The following is a 22386-nucleotide window of genomic DNA, read 5'->3' as shown; positions in this document are numbered from 1 at the left end:
ACTGTCTGGGTATCTTTCTTCTACATTGCTGTCATTTCTGCTTGCAAATCCTGCTATTTTATGACTTTGTGTCTCTCTCTGTATGCACGACATTGTAGCCACTGCGTGTAACGATTTCAATGATCAAGGCTACTTTTGTCTTCTTTCCATGAATCACTATATCTGGTTTTCTCACATCTATCTTTTGAACTTTTGGTAATAACTGATCCCATGTGATGTAGACTTCATCATTTTCAATGATGCTTTGTGGCTCATGGTTCCAGTGTTTTTCAACTACTTCAGTATTATAATGTTTGCACAATCCCCAGTGCAACAGTCTTGCCACATTATTATGCCTTTCAGTATACACTCCTTTTGCCATTAGTATGTCACAACCAGCAACAAGGTGTACAACTGTTTCCAATTCTGTTTTACAAAACCTACATTTGTCTGTGTCTCCCACATGTTAAATGGACTTTGTAAACCAACGTGTTTGTTGTCCGCTATCTTGGGCTGCCAATATTAACCTTTCATCTTTTGGTTTGAATTCACCTCTCCTTAACTATTCCTGCTTTTGATCATAATCAACATAAGGTTGTTCCTGGAGTTTTCTATACTTGCAATTATATTTATGCATTTTCCACATTTCCTGCCTTCTCATCTGATCCTTCACCTTACTTTGTTTTTTGGCATATTCAGTTGCTGCCTGATTTTTATCTACTTCTGGTTTGATTTCCATTCCTGCTTGATGTTGATATGCTTCTGTTAGACTAAGAAGGAAAGTCATCTTAGATTTATTCTCCTCATGTTTCAAAATGTTCACTATGTTTGGGTCTTGTGAGGTCAGCAGATTATGTATGTAGTAACACAATTGCAGATCTATACATGTAATCAATTTCAAGGAGGTCCATACCTCCTTTAGAATAGGGAATATATAATCTTGGTATGCACTGATTTTTATAAATCATTTGATGAGCATGAAGCATCCTTTTTGTTTTTCTGTCTAATCTATCCAACACCTTTTTTGGGCCAGTCAGTCACTCTAAAACTGTATATTAGGACAGGAAGAGCAAATTGGTTTATAGCTTGAACGTTGTTCCTAGATGTCAATGCTGTTTTCAAGATTAATTTAAGTATTCTAAAATACTCCTTATTGAGTTTTATTCACATTTGTTCATGTTTTATTGTTGATTGTTCATCATTTCCCAAATATTTAAATACTTCCTCTTGTTCAAGTTCTTTTATATCACATTCTTGTCCCAAACTGATGTTTTCTTGGTACTGCAGCTTTCCTGCTTTAAAGGCTGCTTTCTCACATTTATCAAGGCCAAATGACATTATAGCATCTGAAAAAAATTTGACTACTTATAGTTGTGCTTTCATTTCTCATCTAATGAGCTCTACAGTTTTAAATCACCGACAAAGAAAAGATGAGAAGTCTTTACACTTTGTTACTTTCTGGGAGCCAAATTATAGCCATGACCTAATCTGTTAAGCAGACAGCTTAATAGGTTAAGAGCAAGCCAAAACAGCAGCCGTAACACAGAGTCGCCCTGCAGTATCCCCCTTTGGATTTTTATCCCTGGAATAATAATTTGCCCTTCGTCATGGCTTAACTCAAAGTGTTTTGCCACTGTTTCATGGTTGCTGTGATGTAGTTTATCAGTGTAAGGTGTATCTTATACATTTTTAAGCACTCTTTTATTCAAGAATGTGGGATACTGTCAAATGCTTTTTAGTAGTCTATCCATGCCATACTTAGATTCTTCCCCTTTTTACAGTTCTCCACTATGACTTTATTTAACAACAAATAATCCTTTGTTCTATATGATTTTCTTTTTTTTTACCTTTTTGTTCTATTGCCATAATTAAGCCGTGGTGGTACAGTGGGAGCATTGTTGCCTCACAGCAAGAGGTTCTTCTGTTTGATTCACAGCTGGAGTGCCTTCTGTGTGGAGTCTGTATGTCCTCCCCACTGTTGAGTGGCCTCCGAAAGACATGCGGGAATGGGCGTGCCTTCGCTGTAGGTTGGGTGTCGGGCTGGCAACTCAGCACCATAAAAAATCTACTGCCAATCATTAGCGGACCGGAGTTCTGCTGTGGTGACCCCTGACTGGGAAAAAGCCAAAAAGACAAACAAGTTCTACTGCCATAATTGAGTTTTCTTCTAAATGATTATAAACTCTATCGGCATCAATTCCAGTGTATAGTTTACATGTTGTCGGAAAGCAAGTTATTGGTGTATAATTTTTAGGGTAGCTTGCAGGTTCACTCTTAAGTAGGAGCATTGTTTTTTCTGTTGTTAGCCAGGTTGGTCTCTGTTTGGTGTGCGCATATAAATAGTCCTTACTCATGGCTAAATCTTTGTGCAAATATGTTAATACTTTTAGCCAGAAGTTAGGTGCTCCATCTGGACCTGGGGTTTTCCAATTAGAGGCTTTTCTTAACAGTTTCAATCTTTCTGGCCGTTACTTCATCCCATTTCATATCCTGTATATTTGAACTTCTTATTCTTTCTTTTACTTCTATCCATTTAGCATTTTTGTTATGTTCCACAGGATCTTCATAAATACTTCTCCAGAATGTTTCTATTTCTTCTTTTTTTTGGTGGTCTTTCAATTCCTTTTACCTTGTTTCCCAATTCTCTATAAAACTTTTTTGGGCCATCAATAAATTGCTTATTTTGTACTTTTCCTTTATATTTATCTGTGTGTCGTCTAAATTTTTCTACCTGTGCTGATATTTTTAGTTTATTATTTGCAATAGTGCATGGTAAATCCTGATCCATTACAATACTGCACATTGCTTTTATCATGTCTCTCTCTCTCAGTATTTTTGTTGATCTGTTCCATCTTCTATACTCTTACAACAGTGGAACTTCTTGTCTTAATTGCTGTACAGTTTTCTCTATTTGATACTTCCATGATGGCATTTGATTTCTCCCCGCCCTTTCCCTTACTACACTGTGTTCTTGTGGTAGGATTTTATCTGCTATTAATTTGGCTGCACAGTAATGTATCCTATTTACTTCTGTTATATCTAATGAGTCTCTATAGACTGTCCTAATTACTGTGTTCATTTGTTTTATCAGATTTCTAACTTTTGGAGATTTATTGACCTTCTGCAGGCTATTTTCTTTCATTGATCTTAATATGCCTATCCATCTCTCTTAGATCATTTTCTTCTAAACTTAGGGCAAATTCTTTGTTCACCATTTCCTGAGGGCATTCTGTAGAAAGTTCCAGAGCCTCTTCCTGTGCGATGTTCTCTTCAGTTTCACCCTGTGTCATCCATTGCTCCTTCATTTGGGAACTCACTGGCCTATCACTCCATGGCATTGACTGTGGCAGAGTTGCCACAGTTTCCTGTTCTTTCCCCTTGCTGTGTAGCTCCATCTGAAACTTTGTACTGGTTTCCTATGGGAGGCTCCAAAATATCTTCATATGTCAACTGATTAGATGTTTCCTGCTCCACTGTTTTCTCCTTAATTTCGATGATCATTGCTTTATCTGTTTTGTTGTTATCTGAGTTAAATTTTCTACACTAAATGCTTCACTTTGTAGGTAATCCATAACCTCAATTTCTATTTCTTTAACTTCTCCATTACTAATCCTCTTTTCTACTTTTCCTCTTTGTTTTCTTACTTTTTGTAATGTAAAAATTTCCATAGCCAGATGTCTTTGCTTATATTTCTCTTCAAATATCTTTGGTGCTGCTCTTTTTCCATTGATTAGTTTTGCTTTCTCCATTACATAAATATTGCACCATATTAAATCCCTTTTTCTTTCCTATGTCTATATTTCTTCTTCAGATGTCTCCTGCACCTCTTATTTCTCCTTACTTTAGGAACTAGTTTTTCCATCATGCTGTGATATGACCTGTGTTAGACTTTCTACACTGAATCCTTCACTTTGAAAATACTCCAAAACTTCAGTTATTTATTAACTTCAAATTGACTAATCTTCTGTTCTACATTCCATCTTTGTGATTTTATTTTTTATTGTGAAATTTTCCATATATGGATTCCTTTGCCTATATTTCCCTTTGAATATCTTTGGGGCTGCCTTTTTGTGTTGATTAATTTGGCTTTCTCCTTTGCATAAATATTGCACCATATCAGATCTTTCTTGCACTCCATGTCTGGGCAGTTACATTTTCAATCATACCTTTTGCACTTGCAGTTAACTGTTAGTTTAGCATTTTAACCAGCAGAACTGGTAGGATACAGTCTTAAGAGCTAGACATTTTACAATATCATTTTCTTGGATGGTTATAATTTCTGTATAGTCTTTGACACTGCTGGTAGCTTGCATGTATGTAACAATTAAGTAGTACTCTGCACATTTGCTAATGTGGCAACCATGGGAAAACTACATACCTATTTTCAGTACTGGTAACTGACTTATTTGTTAACATGTCAAGCTACAGTGCCTGTAACAGATATACTCACTCCAGTACTTCCTGAGGTGTTCAAGCCTCATTTTATGCAGCTGCACATTTTTTTCAATCTCTTCAGGGGCTGTGGAGAAAGAAATAGGAGCCTATTAGGCCCTTCATGGCAGACAGAGGCAGTTTGCATATTGATGTTTAAGCCATGGCATACCTACAGTACAAAGGTGATGGCTGTTCCCTTACCTCAGCCTCTCACCAACCAGTGCAGGAGGTCAGGATGTCTACACTTTAGATGACAATAATGGTGGCAGTATTGCTCACCATTATGAGTTATGCCTGTAGCAGGTGTAACATCTTGTGCAAGGCTGCTCCACCTCTCAGTTTTATTGGCCCTTGTTACTACTCATCAAGAAGCCTTGGACTGTAATTCTTGTGGAGGAGGAGGTTTAGGAATATTTTTGATTCCTCAGGACACCACTGTCGTTATCTAAAGTCCTTTTCCATATCCATAGTTGCCAGTGTAATAGTTTGCAAACAGAATGTTTTAAAATTCATGGTTACACCCATTTTTGTCTGCACCAACAGCTGCCGAATGACACTCAGCTCATTTGCATGACTGGTGGTGAAAAGCCCAATATAAGTAGTGTATGATAGGGGCTGTGCATAATAGTTGGAGGTGTAAATATGGCAGCCTAGCTCCTTGCTATACTACAATCAGTGGCAGTACTCATCAGTTGAACACAGGCATCAGTAGTGCTCTGTGTCATCCACCATGCATAGTAGGATCAAGAATCTTCCCTCACAATATCTGCCAGCTAACAATTGGTGATGAAAGTCCCACTCACACTGACACTGTTACTGGTAGGTGCAACAGTCCCAGCATGAAGTGCAGGGCTGCTAGTAGTGGGTGATGCATGTAGGGTGGGAGCAGTGGTGGAAACTATGGGAAGCTGGGACCCATATGATGGCACACTGCTACCAACTGTGAGGGGATTACAAGCCTTGCCTGAGGGATGGATGCAGGTCTAGATGCCGCTGCATATAACAGTAAAAATAGAATAATAAACCAAGTAAATGCATGTAATAGAAAGGATGTTGACAGATGAAGGAGGGGAGAGAAGTACACATACAGTGATAAAATGAAGCTGAAGTATTTTGTTACAATGATAAATTTACACATAATATTCTTGAATAAGCAACAAACACACTTCTCAATTACCAAAATTGTTAACATGCACAAATAGGAAGAGGATGTGACACCACAGCCATCATTACCCATATTTTAAAAGACAAAGCATTAACTTGTTGATCGTCTTGGACAGACTTGTGCCATGGCACTTGCGTTAAGTAGTGAGTTCTCTAATCTGTGTACTTAATTAAATTAGTTAATCTCATTACAGTCAACTGGTGTGTGTGTTTCTGTCTAGTCAGAAGAGCAAAATTATGTATCTTGCAGTCATCACTACAATCCCATGGAATGCTGAAATTTTAGTAGAGGGTTGGCATAATGGTTAGGGGTGTTTACTTTACAGACACAAAATAGAAGGTTTGATTCTCAAATGGGTTAATTGGCTAGGCTCAAAAAGGTCAACAAGGGCAGTTAGCCTAGTACTAATCTATGAACCCATGGATATTCCATTAATCCCAGAGACTACCCCATCTCTGGAACAGGCTACTTCTCCATGTGAAGCAGAGTTCCTCCCTAACCCAATTCAACTGTAACTTAGACAATTGGAGGACGAACAGGAAATTCATCTCTGGCTGGCATCTATGTCTCTAATGGATACAGGCAACCTGTAAATGGTTCATCTCCCAGGCCCTGCCTGTAAATGTTTCATCTCCCAATCTCCTGCTTACACTTATCAAGGGTATCAGAACCTGTCAGAGATTTGGGATACATGGCTATGCTTAAAAAGACCCTTGTGGTTGTTAGCCTAGTAAATACCTATGAATCTGATAAGGGTGTGTAGTCCACCTCACAGTAATAGGATGTTTGAGACAAATGTAGATATACAAAGAAAAACTGCTCCTCAGACATACATTCCCCTACAGCTACTGCAATGGAAATAAACAAGTTTATTGACAAAGATTATATGGAAGAGGACTTTAAAAAATATATGCAGGTTGTACCTATTTTTCATTTTCAGTTTTAAAGATACTATAATGAAACAAACACATCAAAATAAAAATTATATCAGCACATTCAGACATCATCACAATGGGAAAGCACAGCCTTAATATCTTGAGACACTTGTCCAATTACATATCTGGCTGCACACACACACACACACACACACACACACACACACACACACACACACACACACACACACAAAATATCCAGCAGTTATACTGCTACCTTTAAATTATAATACTTATAACAAAAGTGTCAATAATGTTTAAAATCTATATTGTATGAAACTGCATATATTCTAGCTTTACTATTAAAACCTACATATAATGAAGTATACCAATCTAGTGTTCTTTTAGATATGTCAATCTCATCCTGTACAGATGCCTATTCTGCACAATTTCTTCAGGTTTTATGGAGAGAAAACATCACTGTTTAAGATCTGTAAATTGCATGCACTGGCAGCTTATATGTATAGCTAACATAAGTGGCACTAGCTGTCTTACATCAGCCTCCCGTCAGCCTAGTAGGTCAGGATGTCATTGCATTATGTCACTATAATAGTGATGTCACTGTTACCTTATGTGTGGGATGCTAGTGGCACTGATGACAGTCTGGGTTAAATTACTCCAATATTACAGTCTTATACTGAGACCCTTCATAGCCTTCCTGTAGGAACCTTTTATGATAATCTTAATGGAGAATGTAGAGAAAGATTTTTGTTTCCTCAACACACCACTCCTGTGTTCTAAAAGGAACAATACCCTCTACTTCTGCATCCACGATGTCTCATCTTGAAGAATTACAGTGAAAAATAGCAGAAAATTTGAGCCTATATCAATTCCCATGTCTACCAACTGTCACAAACTGACAGGCATCAACGGGCACTTCATTTGCATGGCAGATGGCAGAGTAGGCTAAAATAGGTATTGTATTATTATTGTTCTCAATTGCACTTTAAGGTGTGAAAAATGGCAGTCCTGTATCCTGGTTATGCTGCTAACTCATTTCCTCCAATGGAGCACTGGAACTTTGCATGGTAACTTCCAATGTGTGGAGCCTACACTTTTTGATAGACTCAAATTATGTCTTCACATTTCAAACAAATGTTCATATCTCTGGAACTATAGGAATTACTAAAGATTGCAAATGACAAATCAGCATAACTTATTTTTGTAGGGTAGCATTCCTTAGGTTCTAGGTCTTATACTGAACAAACTTTAACTTTGTAATATTTTGTAAACAACTTACAATATATCAACAACCACTCAAGTTTCATACACACTGAGTCTGTCAGCAGCATTTTGTTCATCAAGCTGAAAGCTTTCATATAAAACTAAAAGGTACTGTCTGTGCCACATTGTTCTTGATATATTTAGAAAAACATGAAATTTATTACAATATTATATAAAGAACAATTAATATCTCTTTACCTTTAGACAGAGGTCAGATATCAGTGTGATTGCCAGTGTGTAAGCTTAAAATTAAATCTTTTAATACATGACTCAGCAGGATGGAAATGCAAAAATGTCTGGAGGTGTCACATTTCTGTAATGAGTAAAGCTGGCCCTATAGGGATTCCATTTCCACGTGGTTATATGTGCAATTACTTATCCTACCTAAAGATATAGTGCAATTACTTATCCTACCCTGAAGGGACTAAGGCATGTGCATGGTGTGAAGATAGGTGAAGGCTGCCACCATAGCTAGATAGAATTTTGTAGATAATTCTGTAATTTGTAAATATTAATGTAAGCCACAGGCTTGTTCTCTTGAATGTGAAAAGACTGTAATGAATGTTGAACTGAAAAAAATTTAACAACAGTGCACTCTGCTGTAAGAAAGCTGATAAGTCAAGCATTTCATGACTGTCTTTGATCTCAGGGCTCGGAGCTGAGATGTCTGGATGAAGAATTCTGGCTATTGTTTTGAGACCAGAGTTAATTGTTAGAATTTGCATGTATAATTTCTTTTATTGCTCTGTCTTCCTGAATAGCTGCAAGATCAAAAAGGCTATTAACCTCTGAGTTTCTGTTAGCCTGGGAACCAGAAAAAAATTATGTAATCTGAAATTAATCAGTGGTACTGTTATCAATTTAAGGACAGAAAGAATGAGGGCATTTAGCATTTGTCTTGAGAACATCCAACATCACCAGCACTGTCTTATTATATATGTAAATTTATTTTTGAACTGTGTTTTCTCTTAGGCATAGCTAGGAACTAGGAAGTTTAGATTATTTTTTTTCCGTATTGATGTCAGACTTTTTCTACTGTATTATTTTAAGTATTTCTCTGTGATCTCTGAACTGTTGACTAGCACTGTGTAGTAAGAAGTATTGTCTTGTGTTTTTATTATTTATTATTAAATATTTTTAAACCTTTCAACTCTGGCTGTTTTGTGTAGAGATAGTTTAAACTCTAAAAGTACATGGCATGCATTTAGTGATATTGTACAAAGCCACTCCAATAGCCTTGCTGTTCAGTCACACTTACCATTTGGATAATAATATTGGACAGTATAATTGGATACCCTTTCATAAGAACCTTTGAGTAGCTGATAAACATTAGTGGGAGGTGGTGGCAAGTGGTACTACCGTGTAGTCTAGGTAAAAGGGGCACAGCTGGAGAACCTGTTCCAGCCTTCTTCTGGAGTGTCTGTGTGGTTGTACATAACTCTTATCTCAAAGTGTGTGTGTGAGTGAGTGTGTGCGTGTGTGTGTGTGTGTGTGTGTGTGTGTGTGTGTGTGTGTGTGTGTGTGTGTGTGTGTGAGCTACTTGGGCAGGGACACGAAGCACTGGTTGGACAGAGAGGGTGCTGGAGATTGTAGCTTGCCCACTAGGCTAAGATCTGGACCCTATAGCTGTGTCAGTGGGGAGTCTTATTGGGGACCTGGAGAGAAAGGAAGAAACCAGCCCCAGACTTACTGTGATCTCTGTGTGCTCTTAAGGGAAATTGTACTTTACTGTCTGTGTATTTATTATCCTTTCCCTATATAGATGCCACTCACTGGTGTTAGTGGTGAGGATTGAGGCTCCTTGTTTGCTGGGCCAGTGCACGCGCGTCACACATGGCATTAACGGTAACTGAGCTGGATGCTTAGCAGGTTTTATCACTGTGCAAAGTGAGCAATTCAGAAACAATTAGTTGAGCCCTGATTAGAATAATAATTTCACCCATCAAGATGAATCTGCACAAAGTAAGCGTGAGGGGAGGCAGTGATCCTCATCACACTATGGAAGAACTCAGAGAATAGTGACTTCTAAACCTACAACAGTTGTACTTGAGAGGAATTGCTTAGACAAAGTAAACATCTGCTTGTACAAGGTAAGTGATACTTTTTGCACATACATTTTGTCAAGTATGGCTGTTTTTAATTGTTATTGTACTTGTTGAAATAATGTGAAATATGTTTTCCACTACTTAAAACAGTTTTGGAAAGGTATGTTGAGGGAGGGACTGGAAGGGCAAGGTAGCTGGTGGCTGGAAGGATTATAAGACATAATGGGAGACACACCTATCAGCACATAACGTACAGCTCAACACTTTCTAGCTGGCTTTGTGATACCACTCACACTAAAAAAATGTTTGCTGTATACATGATTCAATAGTTCAATGGTCAATGAATAAACTAAGAATCTTAAGGCCTACATTGGCCAATGTAAAGTATGCCCAACAGATATCACTGGAGATTATAGAATCTTAGAAAAACATTTATCTAATGACTGTTTAAATATTGATATATAATTTGCCACTCTTACATGTTTAAATATTGCTATATCATTTGCCAGTCTTACATATCTAGGTACCTCATTCTACATCCTTCCTGCCAAATATGAAAGAAATATCTCTTTAACTTTGAATTGGAAATTGGAATTGTTACATCTAATTTTTTATTCCTTGTAACAATACCATGATCAATAATGTCAATATCTAAACTGGTATCCAATAATTTCTCTTTAAGGCATCTATATATATCTTAATAATGTCACCTCTTAGAAACTGATAAGCCAAAGAATACAAAGACAAATATACAAGACTTTCTTTATAGGCTAAGTTATGAAAACCATCTATCTGTCTGGTAAGGGTTTTCTGAATTCATTCCAACTTCTTCAGGTGCCAAACATTTAATGCACATAAAGGTCCCCTATATTCAGTAATAGGTCTTATACTTGTTTAATAGATCTGTAGGAACACCTGACTATCCCTGCTTGAGAAACATCAAAATACATTCTTCATAAGACCATAGCATTTCCTAATAATGTTTGTCACATTAACTTCAAAGTTAAGATTAATATCTACCATGATACCTAAATCTGTCATTACCTCACAAGAAACATAAATCTGATTGTCCAGGGAGTAAGGATATTGATTATTATTATGCTCAAAATGTATAATAGTTCATTTTCTGTTGTTAAATCTTATACTTTTAGTTATTAGCCATTCATATAACTTATCCAAATAAGACTTCAACAGATACCAATCACTAGTATTAGTTACTGCCCACCCTATCTTAATATCATCGTCGAACCTACCTAAATATTCAGAGTTAGATTTTGGACATTCTAACATCACTAGACCAAATAATAGTGGCCTCAAGACTGAGCCCTGAGGCACTCCCCTAGCCATCAATCTATACTTGAAGTAAAAGTTTTTAATTCTCACGCTGTAGGTTCTACCCAGTAGCCATTTGGATCGCCATTTAGCTACATAGCCATTGTTATCAGTTCTCATTGAAGTCCCTATAACTGTTTCATTGGGAGATGGAGTCAAAAGCCTTAGCCAGATCCAAAATACATCAGTGGCTAGTGAATTATCCAGTGAGCTAAAAATCTTCTTATAAAAACTTATCAAATTAGTAACTGGTAACATAACTAGGGTGGGGTGATAGAGGCAACTGCTCCAAACCCAAAGCATTGGAGGGGGGGGGTGTGATCATGCCATCCAGATCTTTAATGCAATACCAGCTTTTAAAAGCCAATATTGCATTTGTGGTCAAATCTGAGCGCTGTAGCACTCTGTGTGGTTTAAACTGTATCAACTGGTTGTTACATTACAACAAGCAGTTTGCTAGAGTTCAAAAGGAAAAAAACTATTTTAAGTAAATCCTAAGTGCTATAGCCCTCAATGTAGGTAGGGTATAAACTGTAGCAACTGTTTGCTAGCTACAGTTTAAAAAGCAGAAATGTTTTTATTAAACTAAACCATGAGCTCTGTAGCACTTCGTGCAGGCAGGGAAAAACTGTAGCAACTGTTTGCTACATTTGTAGCAAGTAGTTTGCTACAGTTTAAAAAGGAGAATTTTTTTAAACTAAAGCATGAGCACTGTGGTGCTCCATGTAGGCAGGACATGTTAAAAGAGAGTTGGGGGCAAGGACACAGAAATGGGACCCGAATGTCTGGAATGGGGGGGGGGGGTGTCATGCATCTGGCCACCTGGTTGGTGTGCCTGTAGAAAAAATGTCTGATGTTTTTTTGTTTTTTTTTTGCTCTTGAATGCAATAGCTGGGGGTGGGCATGCAGATGTAATGGTAATAAGCTGAACGCTTATCACTTGATAAGCTGAGTGGTGATTTAGAGTACCGGTCCAGGGTGCTGGTTAAACCAGCTATGCTTCTTTTAGTAACACATGGTGTCCTTAAAAAGAATCCACGTTGATATATGTCAAAGCTAAAATCCACAATTTGCTTACAGGAAAGCCACAGTATTTTTTCAAAGCATTTACCCAATATGCAAGTCAAACTAATAGGTCAGTAGTTCTCTACAATATACCCTGGTTTACTTTTGAAAACATGAACTATTATAACTTCCTTCCACAGTTCGGGAACAAATACTTCCTCGAATGAGTTTTGGAACAAATAAGACATGGAATCAACTTTTCGGATATTCCTTTTAAGAAATATCCATTAAGACCATCAGGTCCAGTTGCTGAATTTCAACACAAAATTTTAACACTTTACACATGTATGTCATTTGCTAAAATCTTTTTAACCCTGACAGAAAACAATCATGTCACCTTGTTTGGTTGCAGCTTTATAGGTATTGTTTTCTGAGAAACATTTGCTCAGTAAACTTATCTGCTTGATATTACTTTAAGAGTGTGGTAACAGATATATAACTGTCAGGCACAATAACAGCATGCTGTATGGTAATTGGTGTTGTAAGGATTTTGTGGGATTAATAACAAGGCATTTAATTCTACTGTGTTCCATACCTACAGAGCAATGCCTAAAAAACAGAGTAGAAAGAAACACATTGCAGACTAGTGAAAATGTAACATGTAAGCCAAAGTTCTCTGATACAGAGAATGAGTTGCTGCTTCAGGCTCTCTCTCTTTCTCTATGGATGACAGCTCTTTGGCCTGCATGCTGCTAACTTGGCGTACCAGAACCATGGCTGCCAAGATGTAGTGGACATTAATGTGACTGGTAACCACAACTGTAGTCATGAGATGGTATGCCAGAGGTTCACTGATATAAACACTTGCCTCCAAACTGAGAGCTGAACAACTGGCAGAGGAAGATAGGTCAATGGGTGGTGGATCATCATGTGAACAACCTCTCATGTAAACAGAGGAGTTTCTGGTCTCTGTCAGAGGCAGTAGCACTACTACAGGGTCCCACAGTGTAATGCTGGATGTTAGGGCAGAGCTTGAGCACCCAACAAGACAACCCACAGGAAATACCCCAGATATGTAAACCCTTTTCTGCATAACACTGCTTGCAAGTCCTTTGAACCCCTTTATTTTCTGTCCAAATCATTTAAGCTGTCTGATTTATGGTATACAGGAACTTCAGGAATTCTCCCTCCATGGCCAACTGCACAAGGTATGGAATTAATTAACTTTTTTAATGTTTAGCATTAGTGTGCCCAGTTTCATGCATACTTCTATTGATGGTTCATACTTACACAGGATATTGTGCTTTGTTGTGATCACATGTGATTCTTTATCCAGCACCAGCACTATGGGAGTGCCCCTGTCTGATGTTGGAAGATCTGCAGCCACTGAAAATGAAGGTGGGTATGAGCTGGCACAGTCAGGGGGCACATGTCCCCCACAGAACAATCATAGACTTGCAACTGACCAAGGACACATGACTGTTCCTACCAGTGTTACAAATATTTTTTTGCTACTGAGATATATGCAGTACTTACAACACTACAATTTTGCTTTAAACAGTGTTCTCTATATGAGCTCATCAGAAGTGTAGCTGGTTCAACCAGCACCCTGGGTCAGTACAAAGAACCAGTGGCCCACCCCCTCAGCTCTTCAAGTAAAGAGCAAAAAAAAAAAATGGACATTCAGTCTACTAGCACACCAACTAGGTGGCCATTCAGGTCCCATTTCTGTGCCCTGCCCCAACCTTTCATCAACTTATTTTAATAATAATAAAAAAGTCTTCTTTTTAACTGTAGTAAACTGTTTGCTACAGTTTATACCCTGCCTGCACAGATTGCTGTGGTGCTCGCATTTTAATTAAAAAAAAAATCTTCTTTTTAAACTGTAGCAAACAGTTGCTATAGTTTATACCCTACCTGCATGTAGTGCTACAATGATCAGGTTTTTGACCACACACAGAGAGCTGCAGTGCACAAGTTTAACTGCAAATGGAATACTAGTATTGCATTAAAGAGAGATCTGGATTGGCTTATCGTACCCCCAACACTTAGTGCCTGGGGCAATTGCCCCTCTCGCTCTGCCCTAGGTACACTAGTGGAGCTCATGGCTGTGTCTCCCATCAAGCTTAACAATTCTGCAGCCAAGTAATTGCTGTACTCTTACAGTGCTCCTCTCAATACACCTTGGCCAACAAATATAAAATTGTACTACAAATGTACATCCCGTATTGTCATCAGGTTGAATAGCAACCTAAAGCAGCCATATTACAATTAAATGGAGTTGTAAGATGTAAACTTACCATAGCAGTAGATATTCAAAAGATCACTACTGCAGTAGCCTTACTAATAAGGATTATATCCTACCTAGGATATAACAGCTGGCCAACTTGCAAAGCTTAAGGGCACCATCCATGCCCCCAGACTGCTGAGATTTCAAGTAGTGCTTGAGAAAGTTAGTGTGGTCTGGGCATCAACACCTTTCACAGCTTTCATGTCAAATGAAAGAGGGAGGTTAGATCTCTGAAATAGTTAAATGTTTGGAATATAATAATGTCCTCATCATGAAAACCAAAAATCCTACAAAAATAGGGTGGTCTGGGGGAGAGAGTGTCTACTGCAGTAACAATCATTCAAACATCTACTATTATGGTAAATTTACTTACTCACCTGTACTATGTTTATCCTTTGATCATTATTGTAGTAGTCTTAGCTATATGCATGAATACCGCAGCTTATAAGGTTTGGAAGGAGGAAGGATGAAAGTCCAGGGGCCTGGGATAATGGTCATAGCAAAGCCTGCTCTAGACCTGGAAAAGCAATCTAGTTTGTAGTGCTTTGTAAACGTATGTACAGAGGACTAGTTGCTGCTCTAGTATATTATAGAGTCTGCCCCTTTCCAAAATGTCAAAGATGAAGCCAAGACCCTAGTAAAATGTACCTTGACTCTGCCTGGAATTGATCTGTTATGATGAAAATAACAAAAGGAGATAGCATAAGACAATTATTTGGAAACAATCTGTTTGGCACAGGTTGTCCTTTTTTTCTTACATTCATAAGAAATGAATAACTGATCAAAATTTCTGAAAATGTTAGTCCTATTAGGATAGTATCTGAATTGTCTGGGGACATCCAGAGTATGAAAATTCCTTTCTTCCTCATTCTTGGGTTCTGGAAATAAGAAAAGGAGATGGGTGGTGTGGCTTAAAGTAAACTTGGATACCACTTTAGGCATAAATAAAGTATTAGTTCTCAAAGGAAACCCTGTATTTGTGAAAAAATGAAATAAGGTTGACCCAACATGAGATCTTGCAACTCCTGCACTTTTATTACAGAAGTTAGAGTAATCAGCTAAACTGTTTTTCATGCTAAGCACCTCATATCAGCCAGATGAGCTGGTTCAAATGGAACAGGATTTTTTTTTTCCAAAACAAAATTAGGATCCCAAGGTGGAGTTGCCTGTTTTATAGGTAAATTGGTATGCAAAACCCCTTTCAAAAACATTTTGACATAGAAATGCATTGAAAAAGGGGGCTCCATAGGCAAACATTCTGAAATGGATGGCAAATGAACCTTGACTGAGGATTAAGACAGGCTAGGGGAAATAATTCATGTGAATATTATAGAACCAAATAAGTAGTAGCCTTAAAAGGATCCTGGTTCTTATTTTGGCATCAACTAGAAAATCTCTTCCATTTCTTAATATATAATTTCCTAGTGGCAAAATTCTTTGCCACCTTTAATACCTGCTGCATGTCCTCAGAAAATAAGTGCCCTGTCCATGGAAATGAGAATGCATCTGTTTTCCAGGCCTGCTTGCAAAACATCCAGGAGCAGAATTTTGCCTGATATTTGCTGTGAATGGAGACAAAAGGATGTACCTGAGATTTTCCTGGCAACAAGATCAAATCCTGGAAGACCCCCTGATTCAATTTTCATTTGTGAGGGTCTGCCTTGGTGTTACTCAGCTTGTCTGGCACAATGTAGGGTTAGACCATGCTGAATTGCAATATCCTAGGCTACCATGGCTAATCTGAACAGAATTTTGCTGGATCATGCTGGATCATGGATATCTGCCATGATCTCATATAAGGTACCTCTTACCTTGTGAGTCACATGTTGAAAATTTTCTCCATAATTAATTCTTCCTTCCATCTCTCTGTGATACGGAGTTCGGTAGGGTTCTGTCACTGCCCTGATATTATACTTGTTTCCACCTGGTTATGTAATGCAAGCCTGAACTCTGTGATGTCACTACTATGCAGATGGTCATTACCTTTACCTCTCCACCCATAGCAAATAAATGCTAACTCTTGCATCTCTTGATGGCAGCAGGGGTGCCATCCTTAATTTGATGAAAGAATACTTGTCTTAAACTTAGTTATGTTAAGATGGAGGTTGTGGCCATTCAGTCAGCCCTAAGGCTGTCCACTGCTCCATGCCTTATCCCTGTTATACTTTGTATGGAAAAGAGAGTGCAGTTTGTGCTAACAGTATATACTCTTGGTGTAATCCTGAACGTTCAGCTTTAATTATGGGACCAGGTCACTTAAAAATGTAATTATCATCTGAAGAACCTTGCCCTTACTATGTAATCAGGCCATCAGGGTATGTTGCTTTGGTCTTTGCCTGTGCAGAGTGCTGCTGGAAGCTTATTAACTGATACTTCTTGATAATTACAAATGACCACCATGCTGCATAAGGTGCACAGGATGGTCATAGCCTTGAGCTAAAGTCATCAGCTACTCCCATAGTTTGCCCTATGTGGTAAAGCCCCCCCCCCCCCATCTTAAAGCATTGTTGGTATCACACTAGCTTGATCCTTCTGCTTTACTGACAGTATTTTTTATGATTCCCTGGATGCTGTTGAAACATTTTTGCTTGATTTCTTTTTCCTGTCAGGCCTTGCTACTGTAAAATTCCTTACCTCAACAACTATAATTTAAGTGTAAAACTTTGGGAGTTTAAAGAGGTTACTACAAACTGAACTGCGTCACCCTCACCACTTAATGAGGTGTAATTATATATTCTTGTACTTTTGAATCATTTTGCAAATTGGTTATACTTTTTTGATTTCTAAATGTCACTCAGAGAAACACACACACACACACACACACACACACACACACACACACACACACACACACACCCAAACACAAACATACCCAGATAAGCACACACAGAGACACACACATACGCACACAAACACACACACACACACACACACACACACACACACACACACACACACACACACACACACACACACACACTCCTGTAACAGTACTGTCTGTGCTTCTGTTTGTCTGCAGCTGCGAGAACCAATGACATTTCTGTTTCCCTAACTTGTGCTGAAATTTGTATTTCACCATGCAGTGCTGTCAGTACAAGTGTGAAGACAAAGGATATGGAAACATTTGTGATCCAGTGGCAGAATTCATTCCCTTGTGGAGGAAGGGGGATAGATGTTGGTGCATGAGAGACATAACATGGGAATATTTGTGTCCAGGCTTTGGTGTTTATAATTATTTGAAGGTAGACAGTCACTGTGCTTGATAGTATACTGTTTCCTCCTGAATACTGGTTTTGTTTTTCTTCAGACTGGTCAGGATGACAGCCATTGTAACTCCCCTGCTGTAGAAGTTTGGAATTAGTTTGAGGTCAGCCAAATGGTGCAAGGAAATATCAGACCAGTGAAGCCTCATGCCTTAAAGGAGGAAGTTTGCACCGGAGCTTCCCACAGTGCAACAAAAGCAAATTAAAAGTGGGGCAGGACTAAGAACTGTAAGAGGCCTGGGGCAAGGAAGTAAATACAGCAAGAATGGGGGGTACTCAGAAAAAAAAAAGAAAACATGCAAACTTTTGTTTAAGTTTATCATGTGCACACTTTTAATACTCAGAACAAAGAGGTGTGTCTGAGGATAACATAGCTTGCATCTCTGTCTTCTGGGTTAGTCCCTCATACAGTAGATACCACTTGAGTTAGCTGGTGGTGGTAATAATTTTATTTTCTGAAAAAAGAAACTAAATTAGACTTCTTAGATAGAAATCATTTCTTTCATTTGCCTACCTTTCATTAAATAGCACATTAGCAGACATTTATTTTTTATTATCATCCTTACTTTGATCAAGTAGATGAAATGGAGACTGCAGGATTTCCTTTTCAAGTACTAACTGCTTATAGAAAAACAAAACATTTAAAAAGCACTGTACATAGGCAAGTTATAAAGGAAAACATCCTTACTCTGTTACTCTGTTGAAATTTTCCCCCACCACTTTTCTTATATTCACTTTTTAAACTGGCACTGGGGAGCCATCACTCTCATTGTGGGAATATTCAATATTACTGCCATGCCACAAAACACAGAATAGAACAGAATACTGCAGCATCAGTCAGTATATCCTGCTATACTTCAGAATACTGCAGCACTATTCATTATGTCCTGCCATGCTACAGAATGTTGAATCACTATTTGGTATCATCTGCAATGCTACAGAATATTGTAGCACTATTCATTATAATCTGCCATGCCACAAAACACTGCAGCACTATTTTGTATAATCCACCAGGATACAGAATACTGCAGCACTATTTGGTATACCTGTCATTCCACAGAACGCTGCAGCTCTATTCATTTTCACCTGCCATGCCCCAGAATGCAGTAGCACTATTCACTATCACCTGCCATGCCACTGAGCACTGCCAACACTATTAGGCATCACCTGCCATGCCAAAGAATATTACAGTACTGTTTGGTGTCACCTGCCATGCCACAGAATACTGCAGTACTACATGTATCACCTGCAACGTCAAAGAATAATACAACACTATTCGTTATCACATGCCACGGCATAAACTATTGCAGCACTATTCAGTATCACCTGCCATGCCATGCCACAGAATACCACACACTATTCAGTATAATTTTCCATGCCTCAGAATGCTGCAGCACTATTCAGTATCACCTGCCATGTCACAGAATGCTGCAGCACTATTCAGTATCACCTGCCATGCCACAGAATGCTGCAGCACTATTCAGTATCACCTGCCATGTCATAGAATACTGCAGCACTATTCAGTATCACCTGCCATGCCACAGAATGCTGCAGCACTATTCAGTATCACCTGCCATGTCACAGAATACTGCAGCACTATTCAGTGTCACCTGCCATGCCACAGAATACTGCACACTATTCAGTATCAAACATAACACAAATTGCACTGTCATGTGCAACAGTTATATGATAAGAATGGAATCTAATATAACCTAATCTAAGACCATTCAGAGTCTAATACATGTTATGTGTATAGTAATCAAATGCAATCTGAAAACAGCTCATTCAGAAGGACAACTCATAACATAAAATGTTTTCTGATGTACAAGCAGTAAAGAATAAGTCACAATACATAAATCTTCTTCTTGCTTTTCCCGGTTGGGGATCACCACAGCAGATCATCTGTCCGCTCATGATTGGCAGTGGAGTTTTACAGTGTCGAATTGCCAGCCCGGCACCCAACCTTCCACAGAAAACACACACCAATTTAGAGTGTCTAATCCACCTACTGCATGTCTTTGGGAGGAAACCAGAGCACCAGGAGGAAACCCATGCGACCACAGGGAGGACATGCAGACTCCGCACAGAAGGCACCCCAGCTGAGAACTGAACCAGAGAACCTCTTGCTGTGAGGCAGCAATGCTAACCGCTGCACCACCGTGGCCACCCAAGTCACAATACATAAATAAGTAGTCTTAATAAACCATCATCCCTGTGAAGTGCAACCATATATGGTTAATTAGATAAAAGGAGGTGGCATGAATCTGAATTTCTTATAGGTGACAGCTATGGTGGATTATGATGGCTGAACATTGTTAATTCTGTGACACTAGTTAAAAGTTTAGCCAGTGTTTTAACAACTGGCAAAATAACCATGAAGTGGCAGGTATAAACATCATCATAAGAAATGTGTAGTGAGATGTAGTGGGGGGACACCACAGGAGAAGAGAGAGAGACAGTGACTGAATGATAGGTTATAGTGTACTGCTAGCAGCACAATAGAGAATTGATACAGAGCTGTGTGGTAAAATGTATGGGCACTGTAGTAGCCATGCGTGGGGAACCCAAGCAAAGAGATGTGCTGGTCAGTCAAAGACTTGAGAGACTGTTAGAACAGCTCTAGAGTTAGAAGTAAAGTCAACAGGATTAATAGTACCAGTGCGGGAGTGCAGGCAAAGAGTTTGTACGAGAGAGAGAATGCTATGATTTTGGGTGCGAGATTTAGGTGGTCTAAACAGCATCACAAGGTACAGCTTGTTTGACCAGGTAAGAAATTATATGTTAGCTTTGAGAAAGTGAGAAGTATCATTTCTGGTCTAAGACATAGCAAGTTCCATAGTCTGGAATTATCACAGGCATATGTACCACCATCATATCGAGTTTCTGATTCTGGATCCTTAAGAGTAGCAGAGCAAGACAAAGAAACAAATACATCAGAGCTGAAGGAAAGGTAGCATCAGTTGCAGAAAAGGTCAAAAACAGATTATTGTGGTTTGGTCACAGGGACAGAAAAGCTAAAGACGATTTGGTAAAGAAGATTTAAGGGAGACAGGAAAAAGCCAGGAGGAGACAAGGCCACCCAGCCAAAAGATGGATGTATTGTGGGAGAGAAGGCCTGTGACTGGTGGGCAGCACTTTTGAAGAAGATAGAATAGTGACACTGGATCAAGATAGATAGTAGCTGGTGACACAACTGGAAAAAAGGGGCTAATCGTTAGCAGGATAATGATTGCAGCTGGCATTGATATAGCTTGACTCCATGCTAGTAAGGTTTCTGGCAAACAAATGAATGCTGGATGCCTGATAAGTTTACAGAAATCACAGATTACAGGGAAGTTATTAATCATATCAAAATCTTTAGAGAAATCTACGAGCATTGCAATCACTCTGACCTAGTTAAGTTCAGTTCAAAGAAAAGCAATGAGTGCAAATAGACTTGTATCAATTCCATGATGAAGTCTAAAACTGTTTTCAGTGGATTTCAACACACTGTTCAAGATAAAGTCATTTAGGCGTTGACTGTGGATAGGTTTATCAGGTGTTTTAGGTAAATGATGAAGGAGGGTTATTGGATGATAGTTAAAGATGGGTGCTGAGGGGGCCTTCTTTGAAAAATAATTCATTGTTTCCACAGGTGGGAACATAGCATTTCCTTATTGCTGTCAAATGAAGAAGTTGGAGACAGGATAAGCTAGCTGTTAGATCATTAGATCTATATTGTTATATTTATATTTATTATATTTATATTATATTATATTATAGTTATATTTTATATATTGATATTGTTAGAATCAAGGACGACACTGGGTGTGGACTTATTATTTGTATACACACAAAAGCACTGATGTTAGAAAGCAGGATGGTGTTGAAACAATGCAAGGCAAGTGGGGGTAGCTCACCTGGCCAAATTTCCCTAAGGCAAGTAGGGGTAGCTCACCTGGCCAAATTCCCCTAAGGCAAGTAGGGGTAGCTCACCTGGCCAAATTCCCCTAGTCAATATGAATACCACCTCAAGTCTCCCCTGAAAAGAGTCCATTGGACCAGTGGGACTAAACTGGTCAACAAAGCAGAAATAAATAAATAAATAAATAAATGAATAAATGACAATATAAATTATTCAGAAATGGGATGAAATGGAAAAGAGACCAGTCAGTGTTTTTTACACTTTTGCTGAATATGTTGAGGTCAAAATGTTTTATGACTCTGGTTTGAAAATCTAGTGGGATATGAGAATTTTTTCCAGGCTTCCATATTACAAATGCTGGCGTTTGATCACTAAGACAGTGAGACATGGTACCAGCTGCAGTGAATGTAAGCAGGTTCTGAAGAAAATATAGAGTCTAGGGTTGACTATATATCCATTGGTTTGTTTGCTTTACATAAGACCATAGCTCTCACTCTGTCTCCTCTAAAATCATGGACAAAACCATCAAGGACAAAAGGCCAGACTCAGGGACATTTTTAAATACTGACCAAGTTCATTTAAAAAATTGACAGAATAAGAGTATTTGTGTTACAATGAATTTTTGGAGGAAGAATAAGTCTATAACTTTAAAGTCTGTAGGTTTTTAATTATTTTAACCCACACTGTTTTTCAGAAAATTCCAAATTTTACATCAGACAGAACAAAAGTTGAGGTAAAATAAGTTGCAGTTGGGAGGTGTGGCTGCAGCATGCCAGCATCCTTCACATCAGGTGTTAAACTGAGGTCCCA

The sequence above is a fragment of the Protopterus annectens genome, chromosome 1.part1 (genome assembly GCF_019279795.1).
Source record: "Protopterus annectens isolate FY-2018-M chromosome 1.part1, PAN1.0, whole genome shotgun sequence".
Lineage (NCBI taxonomy): Eukaryota > Metazoa > Chordata > Ceratodontiformes > Protopteridae > Protopterus > Protopterus annectens.
This window is presented reverse-complemented; position numbering follows the sequence as displayed.